Genomic DNA, 21,309 nt, shown 5'->3' on the forward strand with positions numbered 1-21,309 from the left:
TTGATGTTTCTCTCTCATCGATGTTTCCAGCTTTCTACTCCTCTCCCTTACTCTCTGTAAAAACTCAATAAAATATATTTTTTTAAAAATTGCTTGCCAAAGAACAGCATGCATGTTTGGAATGCAGTATACCTTATCTGCCTTTAATTGTTTAAATATAAGGACAATATATCGATGCATTTTTTTTTAAATCACATTAAAGAATGTGGCTTCTTGCACAATCCTGAAAGAAAATTGATTTGGGATATTTTGGGTTTTCATTTTATTTCAGAAGGTGAAAATGGCAAAAAAAAAAAACCCAAAAAAAACAAAACAAAAAAAAACAAATTGTTACTATTTATATACCCAAACTCATAATATTGCTGAAATATATGAGAATTAAAGACAGTAATTTAAATAAATGAAAAAATTACGGAGAGGATATCTGAGAGTATTTTTAATTCAAAATGATATTTTGTTAAGTAGCGAGAAGTATCGTAGTAGAGAGAGGACCTTCAAAGCAAATAGTGACCAGCACTGACGCTGCCATGGACACGTGCCTTTTAGAAGCAAGCCCTTGAAGAGTTTGCCTAATGACGTGCCCCTGTGTCTGAAGGAGTCAAATCAGTCATGGGTGTCTCTTCAGTCTTTTCCTCAGACTGCAGTATTAGAGCTCAGATTGCAAAGTCTAAGTGATTAAAAACCTCTCATTTACAAGAAAATGTGTAAGTCCAAGCATTTTAGACTCTAGCATTCAGGAGGACTCCTGCGGAAGCTTGTTGGATGCTGGCTTCGAGGGCTCACCTTGAGGTGTGCCTCGCTCCACAACATGTGGCTGTTGACTGGTGACTCACCCAGGTCACCCCACTGGGCCTAGACCATTCATCACCCATGCCTCCCACGGTCACAGCACTGCTCTCCTCCCTTCAGCCTCTGGCCCTTCTCTTCCAAACGTTTGGTTACTCTCAAAATGCTTCCAGAATGTTTTGACCCAGAGCAAATGATGGTCCTTTCATGGAGTTAATTCCTGAACAGCTTCCCTCTCTTCCTTCCTTTCTTAGAGCTCTGTGTAATCATTTCAGTCTACAGAATCAGAATAGAGTTTTATCAGTTTATTGTATAAAAGTGCCCGGTTATACACCCAGTACCAGTTCTTTTGATGATAACTGGTTTTAAAGTTCTCAAGAACTCAAGGTGGGAGTGGGGCAGGTGTGTGGACCAGGCCGGTATTACATCCTCGTTCAGACTCCACGCTTACAGCCCCATGGTGGTCCCCTCCAAGATTTCAGCAGTTTCCTTAAAGTGAACATACTTCCCAGAGTCACTAACACCCAGAGCCTGACCATATGGCCAGACATTCCAGGTTAGATCTCGATTTAAATTGTCATAACTGAAATTCTGGGGGACTTCTTTTTTGTTGGTTGACATAATTTTATTTTACTCAATTCTCTTAAACCTAGCCACACCAATGTGGCAGAGACTTAGTAACTCAGACACATCCTGAAGTTTGCACCCCCAAAATCATCACAGAAACTCCAAGAGTGATTCAGACACAAACCAATTTATAACTCTCAAACCAATTATTTAACAACCTACCAAATACTCCCCGCTCTTCTATAATCGGGGTTATCCCTTGACTGCTCATCCCCCTGAGAGCCAGGGAGAGCCATGGGCATGTATAACCAAACTCCAGTCTATGTGGAATTCTGTCCTATTTCCTCTATGAAATATCTTATCAAACAATGATAAAATCAACTTCGTTGAGTCTTAACTTCTCCCTGTAGAGCCTGAAAGAGAAGGCGAAAAAAAGAAAGAGTGGACGACAAAAGGGGCAGAAATCTGGAAGAGACAAAATATCATCCCAGTCTCAAATAACCAAGACATGGCAACTCTTTCACACACTGAGAGCTTCTTTAAAACTTTAATTCTGTTTCACAGTTTCCAGGTAAGTGAGCAAAGAAGAATCCAATTTTCAATTATTTCTTTAATTCATAATTTAAAAAGTCAGTTTTTATGTTCCAGAAAAGTTTTAGTGTTTAAATGCCCAAATAATGAATATTGACAAGGTATGACAAAAACATTCAATATTTTCCCCAGATGTTTACAATGTTTATGGCTTGGTTAGAATAATGATGTACATGAGAATATCAGGAAGATTTAAGTGTGTGTGTGTGTGTGTGTGTGTGTATGTGTGTGTGTGATGTTTGTGTGTGTGTGTGTGTGATGTGTGTGTGGTGTGTGTGTGTGTGATGTGTGAGTATATGTGATGTGTGTGTGAATGTGTGTGTGATGTTTGTGTGTGTGTGATGTGTGTGTGATGTGTGTATGTGATGTGTGTGTAATGTGTGTGTGATGTGTGTGTGTGATGTGTGTGATGTGTGTGATGTGTGATGTGTGTATGTGATGTGTGTGATGTGTGTGTGATGTGTGTGTGTGATGTGTGTGATGTGTGTATGTGTGCATGTGATGTGTGTGTGTGATGTGTGTGTGATGTGTGTGTGTGTGTGATGTGTGTATGTGTGCATGTGATGTGTGTGTGTGTGTGATGTGTGTGTGTGTGTGTGTGTGTGTGTTAGAGAGACATTTAACTTTACTGGGCCTCAGTTTTCCCATCTGCAGATAGGGCTATAAAGAGGATTTGATGGCCTCTAAATTTCCTTCCAGTTTTAGGTATCTACAAAATAAGATCTACAAAGTATAATAATTAGGGTGAACAAAATGTTTCCTGTGTGAATTCCAGTCTTTATCATAACAACATATATTATTTTTTTCCAGAAAACTTAGTATCTACTTGTGATATTTTGGTTAAGTATTATTATCCTAATGAGAATGATTAACTTAAATTTAACGCTCTAGCCAGCAGCTTGGATGGATTTAGAGTTCTACAGCTGGATTAAAAACACATCAAATGCATCCAGCATGTTGTTAGCCAAATGAAGCTGGGATTTCCCCATAGCAGATCCAGCTTCATGATTTTCTGAGAGCAAATAGATGAAAAGAAATTTCAGTGTTTGCAGCTACCAGGACATGTTCTGCCATCCTTCTCCCTATATTTGACAATGAATGAGCTTTCTGTGGCCAGCTACTGAAATTTTCAATAGTGAAAATGTATTTCATTCTATTATCCAAATATGCAGATAGCCAGACAGCCATTTTCTGAAAATACATTAAATGGAATGGCACAGGAGGCTGGCTATGGCAGCGAAATCGGTAATTTCAGACAATCCAAGGAGTTCTACAGCCAGGTCACAACTCTCTCATTGCTTCACTATAAAAATCCCAGCCTCCAAAAGGGAAGGCTTTCATGATGCAAGAGAAATAAGTAGGAGCTGTACCAAAGCACATTAGATTGTGACACAAAAAGCGTAAATCATGTGTGTGTGAAAATCATAAGCCCTAAGCGTTAGAGAGAGTTGTGCAATTGACAATCAAATGGAGCTTAAAAGGAATTACGAGGTTTTCCACTAAAGTCTTGAAATAAAGAAAGTAATATTTTATGGCAAAAAATTGCAAATGTCAAATTTAAATCATAAGACTTTGCACCATTGAGCTACTAGCTAGTTCTATAGCTTCTTCAGTCCTTAACACAGGGAAAGACCAACTTTCATGCTCAATAAAACTTAAGAACTTTAGAAGTACATTTAGCAACATAATTCATGTATTTGTGACTTTTCCCCTCCCTGAACGGCTAATTGTAGAAGAAAAATGAGTGAGCATAAGAACTTCTTGGATGGTAACCTATTCCACCATTTGCTTTGGATTGTTACAAATGTGTGTGTGTGTGTGTGTTTTAACATAGGACTGCCACCAATCTGGTCACTTAAAGAAAAGGGGGAGGTGTCTAGGGAAGGTGGGAGGCTGTCCTCTTTTGTTCCTTCAGCTACATCCAGCCCTGGCTCTGGAAAACCCCAGAGCAAACTCGGTGACCCAACAGCCAGCCCCATGAAAAGCTGGAACCCAGCTGCCCAGTTGGGTTGCTCCTGCCCAAAGCCAGACAGGTGGCAACCCAGATTGAATCTGCTGTTGTGGGAATGATTTGATTCACAAACAGGGTGATTAAATTTTATATTTGGAGACGCAGGCGAAAGTCACAAGATCCTGGAGAGAAAGGCCCGGTTCCCATAAATTCAGCTTAATAGCTGTGAATTCGGGAGCGTAAACAAAAATGGGATGGAAAGAAGGCACTTCACCTTCTCCGTCTGCTGCGCCCCTCCTCTCCCCAGCACATCATATGCCCCCACCCTCTCTCCTCCCCCACTCCCACCCCCCACTCTGCACACAGACCAGCACTGCCAGCGCTGCCTCCAGCCCCTTTGCGGGAGGAGCCAGGCACATCGATCCGAGCCCGTTTTGACAATATAAACTCCAATTTGGCCCCAAGTCACTGCGAAGTGGACATTGCCACCAACGGGCTCTGACACGAGGCTATTTGTCGCCGCCGCCCGCCGCCCCTGTTTGCACATTAATCCAGTGACAATTAGGTGTCAGCGCGCGCGCCGTCCCTGCTTAGCGGATGGCCCCGGGCTCCGCGCTGGAAGCCCTAATCAGGAGTGTAAACTCTGCTATATTTCAATTTGGAGGCGCGCTCTTCCGCTAAGAGGCCCCTGGCACGGCGATAAATAAAACGCCTATTTACTCTATCGCCGCACTCAGACGGCTAATGCACTCGCCGCCGGCCCCCTCATCATCGCCCGCGGCCGCGCCGCCGTAAATCACCGCGCGCCCGGCCCGCGCGTCAGCGGAGCCGTCCCCCCAACCCCGCCACGGGCTCTGTTTCCTTTTCTGGTTAGGCCGAGGCTAGGTGGCGTTTATTAGGTTAAAGACGGGTTCACAGATGGCAAATCGCGCGGAGAGAAATGGGTTGGGATGGATGCGGTGCTGGAGCCCCAAGGCCGCAGGACCCGAGCGCCCAGCGCCCCGGTGCGTCCCGCACAGCCCGCGGCCTGTCCCGGGGACCCCGAACCTGGGGGGTGAGGGTGGGGGTCGGCCTGGCACCCTCCTCCAGGCCTGCCCGCACCCACTGAAAATGTGCAAACCGCCCGGTCCGCCTGGACGTCGCCCAGCAGGTTCCCCACCCGCGGGGAGGCGGGAGGCCCCGCGCGGCGCCGCCCCGGGGGACCCGGCGCACAAAAGCCCAGCCCGCGGCCCCTGCTCCTCCCCTTCCTTTTCAATGCTCCCCGGATCTCAGGTGGAATTAGGGGGATTAAAGCAGCGAGTAAATGAGGCGAGTGTGCAAAATGACTCCTTTTTGAACCAGGCGGCGCGCTCCGTGCTGGGGAAATGAGATGCACATTTAAATCGCATCCATCCACCGCCTGCGGCCACCGCCGCCGTGTACCTGCCTCCTTAGCCCGAGGGTTAATTAATTGAGGCTTCAATGCACGATTGCAAGAGCATTATTGCATTTGATACTCTACATCTGTGATTTAAAACTCTTTCAGTCCCTTGTCAGCGAGGGAGGGTTTTTTAACTAGGAAATTAGCATTCAGATAAGGGAACGCTCTATTTGCTTCTGAAAGGAAGGAAATATTAAGGATGCTGGTGCACAAACCGGGCTGTCCTAGCCTGTCCCATCCTGGAGGGAGCGCGAGGTCCTGACTCCCCCGGGAGCGCCGGCGCCGCGCGAGGGCTGGGCCCCAGGCCGGGCGGGAGGGCCCACGGCGCCAGCTAGACCCGACTTCTCCGGTCTCCAAGCCGCTGGGGCAGGTTTGCCTCTGCAAGCCCAGTAATAGATATCCCCCACACACACACTTCTTCATGGGGGGGCTCAGAGAGAGGAAGCAATACAGTTTCTTAAGGCAAAATGCATGGTAAACATCGCCACGGAATTTTAATGATACAGAAAACTAAATCAGGGACACAGTTGCTGTTTGTGATTATGTATTACCCTTAGTATTTTAAAGATTGGAGTCAAGAGTCAAACACACAAGCATACTTTTTCCTACTTCTTTCACTACATGACTCTCTCTCTCTCTCTCTCTCTCTCTCTCTCTCTCTCTCTCTCTGTGTGTGTGTGTGTGTGTGTGTGTGTGTGTGTAACAAGCTAAAGAACAACAAGAAAAAATAATGGTTGGCAAACTAATGTTCTGAATCAGAAACCAGTTAGAATCTTGTCACCTAAGCCTGAAAGGAAGGAATTTACAGTAGACACAGTTTTCATCTAAAATGAAAGTCTTGAAGTATTGGGCAAAAACCTTAAAAAAGAAAGAAAGAAAGAAAGAAAACAAACAACAACCAAAAACCTTGGACACTTGCTAACTACACGAGGTGGAAAGGAGTCTTTTCTAGAGCTCCTCGCAGCCAGATAAATTGGGAGACTCAGAACCCTTCATAACAGACAGTTGCCAAGTGCAAGGAATTACAATCTTTTATCCATTGAAGCTGCTGAGCCACGGGTCTTAATTAGGGGGCATAGCATCACCTACGATGGGAATCAGCTGGGAAGCCCACGTCAACAATCTGATCTCCACAAAGTTCTTTGGAATTGCCAATAATCAGGCAAAGAATTGGCAAGTGTATTTAATGGTGTGTGTGTGTGTGTGTGTGTGTGTGTGTGTGTGGTGTGATGTCAATCGTATTTCTTTCTAATAACGATCCAGCCTGTCTTTGGGTACTTCTTCAATTACCGAGAAGTTTCCTTTGCAGATGCTACTCACTACCTACCTCAGGCAAATTCTACTTTCTGTGAATTCTCAGCAGCATTAACAAAGAAAAGAAAAGAAAAGAAATCAGAAAAGACTGATGATAACAAGAAATAACAGTTGAGGTATATGTTTGTCTTACAGTTTCCATTCAAACCTTGAGTCACAATGCCAATTAATAAGTTACTCTGGTCCGTTGCGTTGCTAAGGGCCAAGCATGCTAACATGGCTGCGTTTCTGACATTTCCGTTGTCTACAGCACACCCAGGCCCGCACACCACTGCCTCGTGGCTGGCAGTCATCTTCTGCTACTACCTGCAGAGAGACCAGATACTTTCCATTATTTTAAATCTGTTTGATATAATCCTTTAGAAGTAGGAAAACTAGGACTTGCTTTTCTGTCAGCTTTGTATCTCATTTTCCCTGCATTGCTCACACTGGTTCGTTCCGGGAAGGCTCTTTCCCCGGACTCCCCGGTGGCCTGCAGTGGGGTCTTCCAAATAAAGGAGCACCGCAGGAAGAGCTCACGGCGTTTGGGAAGAGAAGAATCACGCCAGTAACTCAATAAGCTCCGGAAATTGATAAAATGAAATGGCGAAGTTTTGAATCTGCGTCCCTGACAGCTGTGCTTTGGGGACATTCAGTGATATCAATCCCCCAAGATGACTCTGCGTTCACAGCAGAAGGGGAGATCTGCACATTTGGAGTGGCTCAGAGGACCGACTGGATGCCACTTGGTGTCCGGTAGGAAACATGGCGCTACGTACTAGCATTGAAAGGCCTGACGGCGATACTCATGCTCTGAGCATCTTCCCTAAGGAGGGAGCCAGCAAACTCTGCGCCAGGAAACACGCTCTGTCCAGACAAGAATAGAGGAAGCAGAAAACGAAAGTGACATTCTCACTGGGAAACCGGTACCCGCCGAAGTATTCTGCAATGAGGAATGTGACTATCTAAGGCTGCAGAGCATGAAATCAGCCACGGGGGTTTCCCTGACTTACAAGTCTGTTTCTTGCCTCCCCACCCAAGTCCCTTCTAGCACCATCCCTCTCTAGGTCCACTGGGGACTTCTCTTGCCGGTGCCCAAACATGGCACCAAGTTACCCTCAGCTTTTCACTTTGTAGGGTCAGAGGGGAAAAAGGAACACACACCCTGACAGAAGCAAGGACGCTGTGTCCTCTGGTAGCTCCCCCACTGCCTGTCCCTGAGCCATCCCCCAAATAGGCTCTACACAGGTAACTTGTTAGAGCAACCGGTGAGATCCCCTTGTGACCCACGGGACCATTGCAAATCCTTGGCATTCAGTTCTTTTGTACTGAAAACGTAGCTTAAACGTGAGGCGGAACCCAGGCAGGCAGAGAGGTTTGAGGTGCACACTAGTGTTGACCTGTAGAGGTGCTGAGGCAACTGCGAGAGAGGAGGGATCGGAGGCCCTCGGAGCCCCCATTCTTAGATGGCCATCTGCAGTGAAAGCGGAGCTGCTGACGTGCTCATGTGGGGTCTGTTGAGCAACGTGATAAAATAACTACGAAAAGAAACACTCGCCTCTGCCTTGGCTGAGTGGCTCCGTTGGTTGGAATGTCATCCTATCTACCAAAAGGTAGCAGGTTCGATTCCTGGTCAGGACGCACACCTGGGTTGCAGGTTCCATCCCGTTTGGGGTGAGTGCGGGAAGCAACTGATGGATGTTTCTCTCTCACGTCAGTGTGTACCCCCCCCCCCCCCCACCACCACTTCTCTTTCTCTAAAATCAATAAGAACATAACCTTGAGTAGGGATTAAAAAGATCCAAGAACCAACTAAACATACTAAACTAGCCTCAGTCTTTCTTGACATAGAAACATTGCTTTTCTGTTTGTGGAGTTTTCTTTTGTTGTTGTTCTGGTTTCTGCTTTCTGAAGCAGGCAAACATGGTCAGCCCAGAGAGCCGCAGGTGTGGCTCCGTAGCTCACCGCTTGTAGGGCTGGCTCTCACGTTGGGGCTAGACAACCAGAGGGACAATGGCCCTGCCCTCTAGAGAGCCTGCTCTGCGAACCTCTCCTTGAGAGCACGGGGCCTTGGCTCCCTCTGACGTGGAATAGACCAGGTGAGACCACAGCCCTTTTGCCAAAGATGCTAACGTGTCCCTGCTTCTGTGGGCAGGATGGTGATAGTGACCCATCTCCCGCATCAGGACGGAAAGTACGGGTGGGGATCCCAACTCAACTAAGATAGAAGGGAAATGATTCTATTCTCTGTTCTGGACCACAGAGAGACAGGAGAACTCAGGAAGTCAGCTCCCAGAGAACCCACCAGGAAGAGCCAGGAGAAAAATGCAAGAGCCTCCTCACATTCCCCTGGAATTCAGCAGGAATGACATAAAAACAAAAAACACAAAGGTACCGTATTTTCCGGCGAATAAGACGACCCCCTAATTTTACAGTTAAAACATAGGTTCAGGCCTATATTCGCTGTATAAGACTAACCCCCCACTTCCGAGGCAACACCAGTTCTTTTTTTAATAGACCGCCTCTCTGACTCTGGCCAATCTGAGCAGGCTTTTTTTTCCGTTTCAAAAGTCGTCTTATACGCCGGAAAATACGGTAATATACACAAGTATGTATACAGACTTTTCCTGGTAGCAAAGATACCTCCCGATGAGATCAACCAAAGGGCTTGTGTGCATGCACATAAGCCTAACCAGTGGTCATGGACAACAGAGGGGTGGGGGCACATGTGGGGAGGGGTTTGGGATGGGAATGGGAGGATGAGGACAAATATGTGATACCATAATCAATCCATAAGTAAAAAAGATTAAAAAATAAAATAAAATAATAGAAAGCTTGAAGGAACAATACTTTTTTTTTTTTTTTTAAGGATCTAATTTTGGTAACATTGATGGAGGGAGCTATGAGCTATTTATGGTGATTTTTTTTTTTTTTTTTTGCTTTATAAACAATCAAAATCAGGTTGGAACGTGCCAGGTTTTCAATGGGAAGGAAAGAACAGCCCTTCAGTTCATGGACTTCTTTTCCTTCCCATGGAAGCGTTGGCAGAAGTGCCCGGCTAAGCAGCACCGGAAAAGCAGCAGGCATCTCTGGGGAGTCAGGATCTGGAGGTTCTGAGGGCCCAGACCTGGAAAGAGATGATTGCGTCAGCCACGCCCCCAAAGTTGGTCCTGTTAGCAAGTGTAATGGGACTTCTTTCGGTTTTATAAAATATCTTGATAACTGGAAAGTGGCCGTAAATGGTAACCTGTTCCAACTGTGCATTTCACGAAGATTAATATACCCCTCAGGTTTCTTAAGAGTCTGTCAGGAGGCCGCCCCTGGTCGTGGGTGTTTTACAATCTCTGTGGGCACGCACCTCCACTGAAACTACCATTCCACAGCCTGTCATCTCCATCTTGTTCTGGCATAAAAATACATATTTTTCCCATAATAAAGATTTTTTATAATAGCAATAAAGTAACTCCAGAGAACATGGTTGTCTTGAGATAGCTTTAACTGTATCTGGTCTCTCATAACGCCCTGGGGATATGGCAGGCCCATAATATTCCCTTTTGCTGCCACGTCTTTGCTTAATTACGGAATAAAGCCAAAAGGTCAATGCTGGAGAAAAAATGTAAATCTTCAAAACTTTTCATTCTTGACCCAAACTCAGTGTCATAAAATCCTAGTCATCTCTGTAGCAAGCAGCACACTCTCCCCCGCCCCCCCCCCCCCCCCCCCAGTCAGCTGGGAGGTACCAGAATACACATTACATCGTTAAAATATGCTTTTGATACCCTGAAAATAAATTCCTGACCTCTGGGCTTGGAGTTATGGTTCTGCCTTCTTACTGAAAGCCCCTCACAAACCATCAGCTGGTCCCGGTGAGGGGAACGCAGTGGTGGCAGAAGCATCTACTTCGTCAAACGTGATTTGCGGCTGCATTTCAGTGCATCCAACATTGTGTTGGCTCTCCTACAGGGAGAAGGCGAGAAAGCAAGGTTTGTGTGTTGTAGGGAAGAAAAATGAATGTGTAGACTCATCTCTACGACTTACTCGTTATCCCATTGCTGCTGCGAATTCAAATATGATTTCAGCTCCAGTCGCTTTATTAGGCCGTTGATGACTGTCCATCCTAATGAGTGAGGTGGCCCGGGCATTGGTTTGGTTTACTGGAGCTGCAGGCTTTTGCAATGGAGCTTTACAGACCACATCACATGGGCCACATTCAAACTGGGTATTTTTGGAGAGCAGTTCTCACTTTAAACAGGTGATGTTTGGTCCCCTAAACTGGTCTGATAGAGCTGGCACAATGAAATAATAAGTATTTACTTGCCTTTAAGAAATAGAAGCTTCCCATCACGTTCACGGCTTTGCTAATTGGAGAGAAAGTGTTATTCCATTATGGCAGTAATTATATGTCACCTGCTTCTCTCTCAGACAAATAAATGGACAGGCAGATGCTATGCTGATCAGTTAATGCTGTGATGGATCAATCAATTGATCTGGACCAGATAATATGTAGTTAGGAAGGTGGAGAATGATTTATTTTTCTACCAAATATGAGAATCTAAATGTCACTTTATTGTACAGATGGGAACAGACGGTGAGCAGAGAGGCCATTGTGTCCTTGCCGTAGAAAGAAAAGTCATCTTTCTTCTCTCGCTTATATATTCAAGAGACATTACAGTTCAATAAAAATGGGATGTTTAAATATTTGATAAACATGGTGGAGCAATGCAGTGTTAAAACTGCTAGAGCAGCCTGTCAGGTTCTCCCGGAAACATAAATTAGCCTGTTTACAAATGAAACTGTTTGGTTATTCTGACCTTAAAATTACCTCTGTGTGTCCTCTCTCACTTGTTTCTTTTCAATGGGTTTTCACTGGAGGAGTTTCAAACTATTCAAACTGTCAACCGCACTAACCGAGTTAAATGAATCTTGTACTGGTGCCTAGGCATTTGCAGGCTTCTCTTAGCTTTCACCCAGTGGAAGCAACCAGGGAGGGTCTCAACTGATTTCTCATCACTGACACACTCCTTACATCATCTGAAAGCCAGCACCTCAGGTTAGTCTATACCCACCATTGCAGCGAAAGTTGACCCTGCCATGCCCCAAGGGGAGGCTGGCCCTGGCCCTGGGTTCTGGGAGTCCCCCTCTTACCAGCACAGAGCTTCGGTTCGGCAGGGAGAAGCGGCATCTGGTGGACAAAGGGATGCCAAAGGGGGAGTGCATGGCTGTCCAGAGGGTTGCCAAATGCCAGCATTTTATCTAGAAGAGCTCTGGACTTCATGGATAGAATGTAGAAACAAAAACCAAAGGCCCCATTTCCGTGTGTGTGTGTGTGTGTGTGTGTGTGTGTGTGTGTACATTTTGACTATGTGTCACCTGGCCTCTCCTTCATTATTCAGAAATCCTGCCTGTGGCCGGTGTTTCTAAAATCCAAAAACAGTAGATGAAGCTATCGGATTGATAAAACAAAATGACCGACGTGCTTGGCCAAGTTAGGCCCATGCCAATAGCTGTTAGTAAAATTAGATTAAGGGCAGGGTTATAGCAAGGATCCCAGAATGTAGAATTCAAGCACAGAGACTGAGAGCAAACACTGGAATGTTTGAGTTCGTGGAGCTGTCAAACAGACAAATATATTCCCCTGCTGAGTACCTGCTAGATGCTAGGCACGGAGCAGGTTGATGTACCTAAGAAGTAGTAACAGTACTGAATTATCATGCTATAAATAGAAAAATGCTCTGTTTGGGGCACCCAGGACATCAGTATTAAACCCACATTTAGTTGCCCAGGCTCCCTACACCCCCACACCACCCAACTGAACCGGGTTGGCAGGGGTGGGGAGAGAAGAGTGAGGTGGGATGGAGGTTGGGAACCACCCCGTTTTAAAACAGATCTCCAGTGATCCACACTGAAGTCTAAGGATGCTGATCTAAGCCATTGGGCCTCACATTAAGTGAGAGCAAGATTATCTCTTGTAACCTGTGTTCTGGTTTATTAGTTGTTCCCTTAGTGTATTAGTTTCCCACAGCTGCTGTAACAAATTCCACACATTTAGTGCCTTAAAACAAGACAAATTTGTTTTCTTACAGTTCTGGCAGGCAGAAGTCCAAAATCAGTTTCGGCGGGCCAACACGGAGGTTGGTAGGGCTGAACTCGGGGAAAATCTGTTCCCTGCCGTTCCCAGCTGCTGGTGTTGCATTCCTGCCTTTCCTGGGCCAAAGCCTCTGTCTCTGCCGCCCTCTGCGTGTCACGTGGCCGTCTTCTCTGTGTGCCAGCTCTCCCTCTGCTTCCCCCTTAAAGTTTTTAAAAAATTAATTTTAGAGAGAGAGGAGAGAGATAGGAACATTGATGCAGTAAATGAAGCTATATGATTTATAACTTGCTTGTCCAAGATAAGCTCCCATATCAGTAGCTTTTAGAAAAATTAGCTTAAGGGTAGGATTATAGCAAGAATCACAGAATGTAGAATTCACTCAGCAAACACAGAGGCCGTAGAGCAAGCATTGGAGAGATTGAGTTTATGGAGCTGTCTCAGCAAGATATAAATCCCATAGTTGCCTCCTGTATGCTCCTTCCTGGGGATCCAGCCTGCAACCCGGGCATGTGTCCTGATGGAATCAAACCATGACTTCCTGGTTCATGGGTTGATGCTCACACACTGAGCCACACTAGTGGAGCCCACTTCCCTCTTATAAGGGCACTTATTATTGCCTACCAGGATAATCCAGGGATAAACTCTCCATCTCAAAATCCTTAACTAAACAAAGTCTATTTTATCATATAAGGCAGCATTCACAGGTCCCAAGGATTAGGACATGGATATGTTTGGGGGCCATTATTCAACCTATCATACCTGCTCTTGCTAACTTCTTTCTTTTAAAGTCAGGTTTACTGAGGTATAATTTACATGGAATAAAATTCACCCATTTAAAAGTGTACAGTGTGATGAGTTTTGACCAGAATACATGGTTGTGGAACTACCACCACAATCAAGATACAGAACATTCTAGGTCTATGTTCTTGTGCATCTTTGTTTTCTAGATCTGTTTTATGTGCCTGTAATTTTGCCTTTTCTAGAATGTCATGTAAATGGAATCATATAGCAAGTAGTCTTTTGTGTCTGGCTTCTTTCACTTAACATGATGTTTTTGAGACTCACCCATGTCATTAATTTGCTTCTTTTTATTACTGAATGGCGTTCATTGAATGACTATGCCACAATTTCTATATCCATTAACCAGTTAATGACATCTGGGTTGTTTTCTCTTTGGGGAAATTATGAATAAAGGTGCTATAAACATTTGTTTATAGATCTTGGTGTGGCTCTGTTATCATTTCTCTGGAGTAAGTCCCCAGGAGGAGACTTAATGGACTGTGTGATAAATATGTGTTTAGTAATTTAAGGAACTGCTAAGCAGCTTTTCAAAGTAGCTGTATGATTTTGCATTCTTACTAGCAGGAAAGTTGTAGTTCCTGTATATCCTTACCAAGGTGCCCTGGTCTTTTCTTGGAATTTCAGCAATCCTGATGGGTGTGTAATAAAATCTCATTTTAGCTTTAATTTGTATTTCTCTGATAATCAATGATGTTGAACATATTTTTATGCACTGATTAGCTATTTGTTTATCTTCTCTGCCCATTGTTTACCTTTTTGCCCATTCTAATTGGTTTATTGGTTCTATTACTGAATCATCAGTTTTTTATATATTCTACATACAAATATCATTAGGCAAATATTACCCTTCATCTGTGGCTTAACTTTTTAAAAAAAATATATATATTATTGATTTTTTATAGAGAGGAAGAGAGAGGGATAGAGAGTCAGAAATATCGATGAGAGAGAATCATCGATCAGATGCCTCTTGCACACCCCCTACTGGGGATGTGCCCGCAACCAAGTACATGCCCTTGACCGGAATCGAACCCGGGACCTTTCAGTCCGCAGGCCAACGCTCTATCCACTGAGCCAAACCGGTTTCGGCTGTGGCTTAACTTTTCACTAACATCAATTATGTTTTAAATTGGGGATTGGGATTAAAAAATACATCTAAAGTGGATAATAAAAAACTTTAGACAGGAAAGCTTTTAAAAAGTAAACTAAATTAACTTGCATACATTTTTAGAACTCAGCTTTGATCTTTAAAATTAGTTACTTGAGAAAGAAAGTCATTTGGATCCCAGACTCCTGGACTATTGTTTTTAATTTCCTGCTATAAGACTGAAAATTCCATTTCTTCAGCTGTAATTTTCAGGGGACACAAAACACTATTTGTTATTCCTCAACATTTGGCTGTGTAGCAGTTGTGAAATGCTAATCATGGTGCTGAGCTGACATTCCTCGGTGATATTGGCATACCGAAAAAGTGGCGTTTGGCAGGGTCTGAGGCTATACATATTGAAGTTGTTTATTTATTTTTGTTTAAGAAACAGACAGACAAGTTAATTTCACCTCCATTTAGGACACAGAAAAGAATCAATGTTTGCCAAATAGAAAAACACAAAATTGGTAAAGGGGGAAAAAAAATTGTGTTTTCAAGCTTCTAAAATGGAATTAGAAACAGAGGAGAGAGGGGGCAAGAGTTACAAAAGTGACTAGAGAGTGTCCCTCCTAAAATTGCCTTGGCCTTCTACTTGAAATTCTTGCTTCTGGAAAGTGTCCTGGAGGAAGATTCTGCCCACGCCAAGTAGAAAGCAATGTCAACATCCCTGGCTGCCATTTTCAGTGACTGGGCACTGTTTCAACAACATGCTGTGCCTTGAGAGTTGGGGTGAATAGCGAGAACTGGAAAGCACAAATTGCTTCCTGCTGGATACACACTTTACCTGAAGGCTTTACAGGGCACGGCCTTATTTTAACACCCTGGACCTCAGCACTCTGTCTCCCCGGGAGGAAGGTGTGAGTGATGCTGGAAAACTAGAACCCAAACCCCGAGGCCAGGGCGCCCAGATGGGAATGGCCGTGGGCCCCACCCTGGTCGGAGAGCGGGGAGAGCAGGACAGAGCCCTGCCCTCCGGCTCTTGCCCCCACACGGCTGAAACGGTGCCCTGGAGAGAAATGCTCTCACACCCTCTAATCGGCCCTCCTGTCAGCCTGCGGGGGTGGGGTGCACAGCTGGCCTGGCCGATCACCGGCAGGTGCGGTGAGGTCCAGTTAAAAATTCCATTAGCAGCGGCAGTGCAGGCCGGGGAGCAGGGCTTCCCAGGGTGGGCTTTCTCTAGTTAACGAGGAAGAAATGGCTTCTCATTTCACAGTGAGCGCGGGGAGAGAAGGCAGGTTTGTTTACATTCCACTGAGGGAGCGTCTGGCCCGGAAAGCCTGGTGGCCGGGGCCGGAGCCAGCAGAGGGAACGCACTTTTCAGAGCGAAACCTGATGTCCCCAGCCATCAGGGCGGACAGCAGCCTCCGGGCCTCCTCAGAGCAGCCCAGCCGCCCCGTCACCCACTCCTTTCTCAAACTAATTGTTTTTCATTTTCTCACAATAACCCCCCTCCCTCCTCCTAAACCAAACAGGAAACCCTGCCCTCTATTTACCCAGCTCCGAGGCGCACAATAAAGGTGAGTGCTTGTTGCTCCTCTCTGCCCCGCTTTTAATTTTATTCTGGGAGAAAAATCAATTAGACCATCAGCATCCCATCTTCCTTCTCTGAGGCTTCTGGGCTTGAATAGCTCCTCCAAGTACTTCCCCTGGCCTCGATATTCTAATAAATGCTTGATTGTGATGGTTTTAAAAGGAAAAATAAAGAAGAGGAGACGGGCAGAGAGGCGACGTCAGAACAAAACTGGCCGTTTGAAAGGCTCTTCGGGTCGAGCGGTTTTCCACTCGGCGCCTCTCGGCGGCCTCCTGAATCGCGGATATTGTTTTAGATCAGGCCCGGCTTCCCGCTGTCCTCCTCACCTGCACACTCACTGCTCGTCAGCTGCGGACGGCCATCCTGGCCCAACAGGAGCCAACAAAGCGGCCGCCGGGGCACTGAGGGCAGCTCTGTCTGCCGTCCAGGCCGAGCCCTCGTGCCGAGCCCTCGCCAGGCCCTGCGTGTGGCACCGGTTTAGGGGGAGGGGGAGGCCTCGGCAGCCAGCACGTGAGCATCAGGGAGCAGAGGCTGGAGAAGGGGGAGCCCCAAGCCGGCACTGAGCCAACGCCTGGGGCTCCCGCTGACCTCAGCCAGCCTGCTGTCCGGGCGCCAGTGACCTGTGGGGCATTGGCCTGATGGTGTGTGCACTCAGCTAATGGTGACTAACACATGGACGGCGTTAGGAAGGGTGGACGTGTAAGGTGTGCCGAGGTACAGGCCAGAGAGCCAGCACGTCAGGTGGGCGTCACAGAAGCCCTGGGGCCCCTGGGCCTGTGATGGAGGACCGGGGCAGACTTCAGAAAGTCCACACACAGCCGACCCCCTACAGGCGGCTCCCAGACAGGTCTGCCCTTGTGTCTCATCGCCCCACCCACGTGTGACCTGGCAGACGTGTGACCTGGCAGACGTGTGGCCTGGCAGACGTGTGGGTGGGGTCATGGCCCTCATGCTGTCTGTCGGGGCCAGAGCCCTCCTGTGCGAGGAGGAGACGCTGGAACCCTGTCCTGTGGAGGGTGTGGCTGCAAGGGGAAGCTTTGAGGAGAGAGCACTGAGAGCACTGCTGGGGGCAGCCGAGGACAGAGAGGGCCTCGGGTCCGAGAGGGTGAAGGGCAGGAGCAGTGGGGGCATCAGCCCCCCACCAGCTGGCTCTCAGCTCTGTTCCCAGCCCCACGGAGACGGAGACGTGGTGGGGAGCGCTGAGGAGGCTCCTTGGCCTTCCCCTATCCCTCCCCCCCCCCGCCCCCCCCCAAATCTCAGGGCTGGTCCGAGCAGTGGTTAGGCATCTGGCACATTTTAATCCTTTGTACCAAAGGGTGTCTAGGTTTTTGAGGCAATGTGCATTGAGATCACCACGGTACGGTCCAAGGGCGGCCCACCTCTCGGCCAGAGCAGCGCCTCCGACAGGGAAGGGGCCTCTCCCCAAGGCCACCACCAGCTCTTCTCTGACTGAAGTGGGGGCTGCGGCCCCCCGCCCACCTGAATGGACGTGGGTTCATGAAGAATGTCTCCGATTTTCATTTTCTGCTGGAATACACTGGGCTACTCCGATTTTCATTTTCTGCTGGAATACACTGGGCTACTGGCATCCAAGGCGCCCACTTCCTGTGGGATCACCGCCCTGAGTTAGAGCCCTCGGGCGGCTCCCAGGGCACCTTCCATCCTCCCCACATCCATCTTCCCCTCCCCCCAAGTGATTGACAGCCCACAGCGTGGTCCTCTTCGCTGCCACAGCTCTGTGTAACGGGCCACGGACAATCAGATTACCGTAAACGTCCCATCACCCGGCATTGATCAGATTAGCGGCCTGGTGACTATTCATTAATTGCCGCTGTTCAGCCCAATGCCAAGTGCAGTGCTCTTGGCACAAAGAGCAAACATGAACAGGATGGTTTTTATGTTTTAAAGTGAACTATCTCTACCTTTTCAAAAGGGCATGTAAGAGGATAGGTAGGTGAATTGTCCTGGGGCAACAGAGTTAAGCTGGAAGATTTCCCAAGAGTCACTTAATTTCTGGGAAGCACCTTTTAGGATTCCCGTTTCTGTGCTGCTTAGGAACCCCCCTGTTCCTGGGTGAGTTGAGGGGGGTCCCCTGGGGCCACCTCTCGATGTGGGAGAAGTCACAGAGGGCAGACACCAACACTTGAAGCCAAAGGGAGTTGGGACGTTTGTGTCAGTGCCGGGAGCATCCCCAGCATGGACAGGGTGACTTCCGGCACCGTGAGGAGCGGAGGTGCAGGAAGAGGAAGGTGCGGAGGTGCAGAGGCTGGCGGTGCTCCGGGTGGGGGTTAGGTGACCCTGATAGAAGTTCTCAACCTGTGGGTCACAACTGCTGTAGAGCCTAAGACCATCGGAAAACACAGATATTTACATTACAATTCATAACAGTAGCAAAATTACAGTTATGAAGTAGCAACAAAATAATTTCATGGTTGGGGGTCACCACAACATGAGGAACTGTGTTAAAGGGTCGCGGCATTAGAAAGGTTGAGAACCAGTGCCCTAGAGACATGGTTAAGAACGTCATTATTTGGTACTACTAGCAATATGTGAGGTGGGGTGAGGAAACCGGGGAAGAGAAGACGCTGGGAGAAACCGGATACCCTGGAGTGGTGTCACATGTGCAGCGTGAACATCTTACGAAAACATTGGCATCTTCTATGCACTTTGATGACCGGCTCCTCCTCCAGTCCATAGTGGAGAATGCCCATGACGTGGCTATTTTAATATAATAAGAATAATGTCAGTGATGTAGTGGTTAGTAAGCTCCGGGCACCATGTGGACACTCTCAGTTTTAGGTTCTTGCTGTGGACTTTCTCACACGTGCCGGAGGCCACCTCTCCCTACTGGATGTCTGGCCAGGGGCTGCTGCTCCGAGCCCCGGTTCCCTCATCTGTGAAATGGGGATGGAAACAGCCCTTGGCACGCCCAGCTATTGTGAGGGCACAAGGGAAAAGCACGGGCTAAAAAATGACCAGCCCAAGACCACACATAGGATGTCCTCCATCGGTAGAAGATAATTTAAAAAAAAAGAGAGAATCAGTGCGAATCCAATGTAACCCCCATCCCCCAGCTATTTTCCATATATCTCTTTTTATCATTTACATCTGATAGCCTGTGAATCTTGCAGGAGCTCAAATGCTTTCCAGCAGGTTTAATTGTGGGTAAAAAGGCAGGAATCCTAAGGAAAAGAAGGCCCGGTAAACATTTCACAGACAGAGAGGCTCAGTGATTGTTATCCCACGAAAATCTGCCTAATTAATATGCTACAGTAATACCTCAATAGGTTAGGGTCAATTCACCTGCAGAGAAATTTTACTTTCAATGTTACTATTGTTACAATCTGAGGGGTCTCCCTAGATGGAAATGTCTACAGGAAAATAGGGGCCCATCTGAGAAACTCCTCTCACAGGCAGTTTGGGGGCAAATATATATATCCTGTTTTATATAGTTTAGCACTAAAATGTACTTGAGTAATACCTAAGATCATGTCTATTTAATTTTAACCAATGGCATCATCAAAAATCAAGCACAATAAAAAGGAACAATATTTATAGCATTTTAAAGCCTATCCCATTAATGGTTAGTGCTCCCCTCAATTGTTTAACTGCAATCGGTTCCACTTTCTCAATGTGGATGATTTTTATACATCCGAGTTAAAAAAATAATGCTGCTTGCAAGTGAAAAGTTAAAGACCAAGACAAGGCCTATTAGAATAACATTACACTTTTTTTATCCCCTGTACTTATTTCATCAATTACTAATTATTTCTCTTTTCCTCTGCAACAAAATAGAAGCCATAAAATCTTTGATTTAATGAAAACTTCCTAACCAAATAGGTCCTCCAACTCTGCTGAAGGCTTATAGGTAATTTATCTAGCTCAGCAGGCAATGACCTTTTGTGAATCATGAGTCATTCCTCACTCCTAATGAGATGGATCCAGATGCATCCCACCCTCTGCATGGCCCCTCCCTCCCCCATCCAACCGGGCTGTGCAGCGCTCGCCTCGGACTCGGAGTGTGGGGTGATCAGTCCCTGCGTCACTATCCGGGAGGTAGGAGGCCTCACTGGCTATTCCTCCCAAACCCAGTCCTGCGGAAGAACCGGCGCTCAGCGGCACAGAGTGGGCGCACGGGGAGCCACGCTGCAGGAGGTTTTGATGGAGGACATTCTATAATGCGCACATATATTTGTAAAATGTATGCAGGTGTCGCTGGCTGAATGTTATACATTTGTATGATATTATACACTTGTATTAACTACTGAATGCATAATTATATACATGGAACATTAATTACATAAATATTACTATACATGCGTATTACCTACCTGTACCAATAATGTGTTAAGTGAATTACAGAACAAACATAACAATAGAAGAAACATGAGCTAAACAGTAAAGAGGGGTATGGGTGTTAACAATTGTTCCCTGCTCACTTCTGGATCTTCTCATAAATCTTCCCACTTTCTGGAGGTCCGAAGAGAGAAGGCGTGTGCTTGTTTGGCCAGAGTAGGTCGTGACGTGGCCATCAGTGAGTGCTGGGGGCCGAGCAGGTGGCTCCCACGTCACACCGCGCTCCCCGCCAACGTCTGAGTGAAGCGGGTGGAGACCAGTCACTGAAAGATCGAGTGGCTGCCCTCACCCACTCCACTGCCCCTGCAGCTTGTCTCGCATGCTGCGCTTACCAGTATGAGAGTGGTGGTAGACGAATAGCTCTGGCACTTCCTCCAGAACGTTCCATGAATCTATCTCTGAAACAGGTGGGCAAGTGGCAGGTCAGATTCTAAGCTGCTGGCTGAGGAGGAGCTGGCACAGGCCCTTTCAGGAGGCCATGCAGGCAACTGCATTCTGGCCGAAAGTTCCGGACGGCATGTCTGCATGTGCGAGTGTGTATGTGTGTGTGGGGGGGAGGTGAGTATGTGTGTGGGTGTGTGTGTGTGTGTGTTGTGTGGGTGTGGGTATGTGATGGTCACACGGGGAGAACCTGATTCTCACTGAAAGGTCAGGAAGAAGTTAGGGGTGGTCTTTCCCTGCCACCTTCAAGAGGAACGAGATGTGGAAGTGGGTACAGTGCGTGGAGTGACGTCAGCCTGAGCATCCCCATGCCTGATTCTGATGGCTTCTTGCTGCCATG

The sequence above is a fragment of the Pipistrellus hanaki genome (genome assembly GCF_964339955.1).
Source record: "Pipistrellus hanaki genome assembly, chromosome: 4".
NCBI classification, from domain to species: domain Eukaryota; kingdom Metazoa; phylum Chordata; class Mammalia; order Chiroptera; family Vespertilionidae; genus Pipistrellus; species Pipistrellus hanaki.